The sequence below is a fragment of the Loxodonta africana genome, chromosome 3 (assembly GCF_030014295.1).
Source record: "Loxodonta africana isolate mLoxAfr1 chromosome 3, mLoxAfr1.hap2, whole genome shotgun sequence".
NCBI lineage: Eukaryota > Metazoa > Chordata > Mammalia > Proboscidea > Elephantidae > Loxodonta > Loxodonta africana.
This window is the reverse complement of record NC_087344.1, coordinates 135,576,749-135,583,367: the sequence shown is the minus strand read 5'-3', so window position 1 is coordinate 135,583,367 and position 6,619 is coordinate 135,576,749. Positions and strand designations below refer to the sequence as shown.

At 38.2% G+C, this 6,619-nt stretch overlaps 1 protein-coding gene across 4 annotated transcripts in view; it reads right to left on the bottom strand.

The window, feature by feature from the left end:
* Positions 1-462: 462 nt before the first annotated feature.
* The window catches only part of LOC135230755 (guanylate-binding protein 1-like), a 39,682-nt gene continuing 33,525 nt past the window's right edge, over positions 463-6,619 (bottom strand). For all 4 annotated transcript variants that reach the window (XM_064282222.1, XM_064282221.1, XM_064282223.1 and 1 more), the window contains 2 exons: positions 5,004-5,078; positions 463-2,328 (listed from right to left, as the gene is read on the bottom strand). The gene's annotated coding sequence lies outside the window, so the exon portion shown is untranslated. The remainder of the gene's footprint in view (positions 2,329-5,003; positions 5,079-6,619) is intronic.

The following is a 6,619-nucleotide window of genomic DNA, read 5'->3' as shown; positions in this document are numbered from 1 at the left end:
CATTGAGTTTTTGCATCTGTGACTCTGAGATGCATGTGAGGCATTGACTTGTAAATTGGGAGTTGTGAGTTGGAATTGCAAGTTGTAATTAAGAAAAGGAGATGTGAGAAGAAATGTATATCTGGTTGATGTAGGTGGTAAAGGAGTGTTGGCAGAGCTGGTCTGTGTCTTGTGTATTGGCAAAAGGCAGATAGAACTAAAGCTCTGCAAGGTCAACCTGGCAGTTGATTTCCTTGTTGAGCTCAAGTTTATGACTTGGCTTTGACCTAGCTTGGGTTCTCAGAAAGAAAAGCATGATTACATGTCTGCAGCTCCTGTTTTTCAAAAAGTCATAATGACCTCTAGTTTCAACATGTTGGAGAGTTCTCCAGGTTCCTTTCTTCAGTTTAATTTCCCCAGGGAAATGGGGTGGAAAGAAGTATCTCTATATTTCACTTTTATCAAAGGATCAATACATTAATATTTCAGCCATCAATATTTATTTAAAATAGTCTACTCCTTATATAACTAATACATCAATGTATATTAATTCAGAAAATTGAATTCTCCCAATTAACCATTGATTGCCAAATTAATGTTAATTATTTTTTTTATAATAGTGACATTTCCATTCAAATGCTCAAATACCTTAAAAAACAGACACACACTATTATCATAATGATTACAAGAGTGATCATTATTCTTGCACAAAAACAGTTACAAAGGATTAACTTGGTGGACCAAAATTTGTTTCTTCATTGTCTCTATTTTGAGTCTAGCCCTTTTCTTCTTCTAATTCTTATTTTTTCTCTGAATTTTAACCTAACAAGTGGAAACCCTGGGGGCATAGTGGTTAAGTGCTACAGCTGCTAACCAAGAGGTAAACACTTTGAATCCACCAGACACTCCTTGGAAACTCTGTTAGGCAGTTCTACTCTGTCCTAGAGGGTCACTATGAGTTGGAATCGACTCGACGGCAATGGGTTGGTTTTTGTTTTGTTTTGTTTTTTTTAACCTAACAAGTTAGGTTACCTTCTCAGACCTTCTAAAGTAAGTTTGTGGCTGACAGTTGAAGATTCAGGGACACAAACAAGGGTCCTGGATGAATTATTGATGTTTTTCTATGGGGGTGTGTCACTCAGTTGAAAAAAGCCTTTTTCGGAGGTGTAATTTAAGCTGACAAAACAGCTCAATTTGATATTTTAATTTGAATACCATCACTTTATACTGTTGCCTGATGTAAGTCTCCTTTTAAGCCTTAGCTTTTGGTGTCTGTTCGTTTGTTAGCACTGTCTTCCAAAGACAACACCATGTGAAGTCTATTTTGGAACTTTTTCAGTGGTTCAAGTACTTCTTTCTTGCTACCTTCCTGCTACAAAAACAAGGTGAAGCATTGGTGGCTCAATGGTAGAATTCTCACCTCCCATGCAAGAGACCTGGGTTCAGTTCCTGGCCAATGTATTTCAAGATTTATTTCATTTACCCAGGGGTTTCATACCTCCTTCCTACTACGCAGGATTATCTATTGCACAGGCATGTCTGGCCATGTGGTGGTTCTGGCAGCCAGGAGCAGAAGACCTTAAAGAGTTGTTCTAAACTAGGACTTCCCAGGGCCTATCACAAAGGAGGATATTTTCATCCTAGGGCCGGAGAGGTACCCACAAATAGCATTTCAGGAGAATCAAGTAACATCTAGAATTCATTTACAAAAAATAAGAAGGAATTCCCATATATTTGGAATTTTAGAGACACTTCTATTAAACCTTGTATCAAAGCAGAGATGAAAATGGAAATTAGGAAACATTCTGAAGAGAATAAAAAGGAGAATCCTGCATATGTTGCATTTGTTATCGTCAGTTGCTGTGAAGTCAGTTCTGACTTGTGGTGACCGTATGTACAACAGAAGGAAACGTTGCCCGATCCTGTGCTATCTTCCTGGTTGTTGCTGTTTGAGTCCATTGTTGTGGCTATTGTGTCAGTCCATCTCATTGAGGGTTTTCCTTGTTTTCACTGACCCTCTGCGTTACCAACCACGATGTCCTTTTCTAGTGATGACTTGTCCAAAGTAAGCGAGCCAAAGTCTGGCCATCCTCACTTCCAAGGAGCATTCTGGCTGTATTTAAGACTGATTTGTTTGTTCTCTTGGCAGTTCATGGTATATTCAATATTCTTCTGCAAGAACACAATTCAAATGCATTAATTTTTCTTCTATCTTCCTTTTTCACTGTTCAGCTTTCCCATGCGTATGAGGTAATTTAAAAAGCCATGGCTTGGGTCAGGCACACCTTAGTCATCAAAGCGGCATCTGTACCTAAACCAATCCTCAGAGGACAACACACAGCTTTAAACCTGAATATTAGAAAATTAGTGCTGATTATTGGTGAGCTAAGTCTCTATCTAAAAAGTTACAAAAAGAACAACAATAAAAGCAGATAGGAGTACAACTTAAATATAAAAATTGGAAATAAATATACAGAAGAAAATATTAAGTAGTTAGTTCTTTATAAACACTACTAAAATTAACAGAACTAGGGTAAACGGGAGATAGAAAAAAGAAAGACGGAACAAATAAGGAACACGGGGAATAAAACAGAAGTCATTACCACTGTATTTGTAGATATAAACAGATAATGAATATCATGAACAGATATGTGGCAATAATTTTTTTAATTAGATAAAATGAACAAATTCCTAGAAAAATTATCTCCACTAATGATTTTGAAAAAAATTAAAAATAGAAGTCCTACAAACATTAAATAAATCAGAATTCATGAATCTTGCAAAGAAGGACCAAATGGTTCACTAGAAGAAATTACTCCCATTGCAAACTAACTCTAAAAAAATTAAAATTTGGTCTATTTCTCAAGTGTACTTTATGGATTAGATTGAAACTAAACACCTGAAAAAGGCCATAGGAAAAACAGAAGATACAAACCTACCTCATTGACTAATATAGATGCAGAAATCATTTAAAATATTTTACTAAACTGAATTTAAAACATTTATATACATATGTTCATATATATCCCCACACGTCTGTCAGTTTGTTGGTACTGTGGTGGTTTGCGTGTTGCTGTGATGCTGGAAGCTGTATCACCGGTATTTCAAATACCAACACGGTCACCCATGACAGATAGGTTTCAGCAGAGCTTCCAGACAAAGACAAACTAGGCAGAAAGACTTGGTGGTCTACTTCTGAAAAAACTGGCCGGTGAAAACCTTATGAATAGCAGTGGAACTTTGTCAGATATAGTGCCAGAAGGTGAGGCCTTCAGGTTGGAAGGCACTCAAAATATGACTGGGGAAGAGCTGCCTCCTCAAAATAGGGTCAACCTTAATGACATGGATGGAATCGAGCTTTTTGGGACCTACATTTGCAGATGTGACATGACTCAAAATAACAAGAAACAGCTGTGCACATCCATTAGTGTGTGTGTATATATATATATATATATATATGTATGTATGTATATATAAGCCTTGGTGGCACAATGGTTAAGCATTTGGCTGCCAACTGAAAGGCCAGCAGTTTGAACCCACCAGATTCTCCGAAGGAGAACGATGTGGCAGTCCGCTTCCATAAAGATTTACAGCCTTTGAAATCCTGTGGGGCAGTTCTACTCTGTCCTATAGGGCCTCTATGAGTCAGAATCTGCTTGATGGCTATAGGTTTATATGTATCAAATCGACTTGTCAGCAATGGGTTATGTGTATATATATATACATGTATGTGGTTTTGGTATGGGTTTTATATGTATATGTATACATGTATGTATATATGTATATGTACATATATATATATATATATTTGTATATATTTAAACCCTGGTGGCATAGTGGTTAAGAGCTATGGCTGCTAACCAAAAGGTTGGCAGTTCAAATCCACCAGGCACTCCTTGGAAACTCTATGGGAAAGTTATACTCTGTCCTGTAGTGTCACTATGAGTTGGAATCATGCTGACGTTGGTTTCATTCTGGGAAAACAGTTTTCATTAGAAAATGAAGTAATTCTTTTCATCTCATTAACAACTTAAAGAAGGAAAATAATAATAACTAAAACAGGGAACGAGGACAGCTATGGAGTGGAGATTACCAACCAGCTAACATAGCATGAACTCACCATCTTGAATCCCTCAGCCACCAAGAACCAAAGACAGGAGTACAGGAAGGCAACTTCACCAAGCTCCCAGCAGGAGACAGAGTACTTGGTAACCAGGAATACAATGCTTCCCCACCCTTCACCCTTCTTCCCTCTGTGTGGCCTCCACCACCCTCCACTGTTTGAAAAAAAAATTCATCATCGAACAAACAAAAAAACAACCTTAAAGTCCCTGCAGGCCAGAAACGGACAAGGGCTGGACTGCTACTTGAGAGGTTGACGTTTCGAACCAATGCAAAAACCCACGGCCATGGAGTTGATTCTGACTCATAGCGACCCTATAGGACAGAATAGAACTGCCCCATAGGGTTTCCAAGGCTATAAATCTTTATGGAACCTCAGCAGCTGGCAGGTCGGAGCAGATCTTTTGGTTAGCAGGCAAGTGCTTAGCCACTGCGCCACCAAGAGCCATCCCGAAAGACAGGTCTGGCTGGCAATCTGCTTTCAAAAGGTCACAGCCTTGAAAACCCTATGGAGCAGTTCTACTCTGCCCACGTGGGGTCACTATGAGTCAGAACTGACTCAATGGCAACTAACAGCACACTGGCTACTGTAAAAATTACCACCAACTTGGTGACTTAAAAAAAAAAAAAACCCTTAGCAAAATAGGAATAGAAGACAAAAGTATAATCTCATAAAAGATAGCTCCCCCCCCCCCAAAAAAAAAACCTACAGCAAACATTATACTTGTTGATAAAATACTGACCTTTCCCTCCCATCAGTCAGGAATCAGCAGGAATCAGACAGCTATGCTTACTTTGACCACTTCACATTTATGATGGAGATCTTAGCCAGTGTGGAAAGGGGGAGAGAGGAGGAAAGGTAAAAGAAAGGAAAATGAAAAATGAATACTATATTTACTTACAGACCTCGCCTTATGAATCCTTTTTGCTATAATAAAACTAATAATAAGTACAGTGTTTTTCTGAGTTCCATGAATCTGTAAAATAAAATTACAAGTTTTGCTTTAGGAAGACAAAGAGTTCTCTTACATACAACACTATGAAGTCATTTTGTTAAACGTTGTTCAAAACCTACATAGTATAAAAAACAAACAAAAAAACTTTAATGCTTATAGCTATGCTTTAAACTATTAACTAACCTTTAGAAGTAGCTTATCTTTTTCGCATAATTGTATCTTATGTGAGCAGGATCAATGAAACAGTTGAAACTTAGTATTTCTGAAAACAATAGATTAATGAAAATGTCTTGTTTCTTCACTAATCTTGTCATTGTCTTGGCAAGGTTTCTAATTAAGCTTTGATAGCGTTTGAGCACATACTGCTCGCATAAGATCTATGTGTTCTAACATAATCGTCAACCAATCAAAAATTTTTTGTTCAGAGTTCCCGATAAAATTGCACATAAGCACTTTGGAAATCTTGATTAATCAGAGAACTGATTTATTCTGATTTGTGCTGCCCAATTTGCAAATTGACTATAAAACCTGCATGTTGTTGTTGTCAGGTACCTTCGAGTTGGTTCTGACTCATAGAGACCCTATGTACTACAGAACAAAACACTGCCTGGTCCTGCACCCTGCTCATAATTGTTATTATGCTGGAGCCCATTGTTGCAACTACTGTGTCAATCCATCTCCTTGAGGGTCTTCCTCTTTTTCGCTCACCCTGTACTTTTCCAAGCATGATGTCCTTCTCCAGGGACTGATCCCTCCTGTTAACAAGTCCAAATTATGTAACACACAGTCTCACCATCCTTGCTTCTAAAGAGCGTTCTGGTAGTTCCTCTTCCAAGACAGATTTATTCATTCCTTTGGCAGTCTATGGTATAGTCAATATTCTTTGCCAACACCACAATTCAAAGGCATCAATCCTTCTTTGGTCTTCCTTATTCATTGTCCAGCTTTCACACGCATATGATGTGATTGAAAATACCATGGCTTGGTCAGGCGCACCTTAGTCTTCAAGGAGCCATCTTTGCTTTTCAACACTTTAAAGATGTCCTTTGCAGCAGACTTGCCCAACACCATGCATCATTTTTGATTTCTTGACTGCTGCTTCCATGGGTGTTGACTGGGGAGCCATGTAAAATAAAATCCTTGACAACTTCAATCTTTTTTCCATTTATCATGCTGTTGCTTATTAGTCCGGTTGTGAGAGTTTTTTTTTTTTTCCTTTATGTTGAGGTGTAACCCACACTGAAGGCTGTGGTCTTTGATTTTCATCAGTAAGTACTTCAAGTACTCTTCACTTTAAGCAAACAAAGTTGTGTCAAGTGCATAACGCAGGTTGTTAATTAGTCTTCCTCCAATCCTGGGACCCATTTTTCTTCATACAATCCAGCTTCTCGAATTATTTGCTCAGCATACAGATTGAATAGGTATGATGAAAGGATACAACCTGGACACACATCTTTCCTGGCTTTAAACCATGCAGTATCCCCTTGTTCTGTTCAAGCAACTGCCTCTTGATCTATGTACAGGCTCCTCATGAGCACAATTAAGTGTTCTGGAATTCCCAT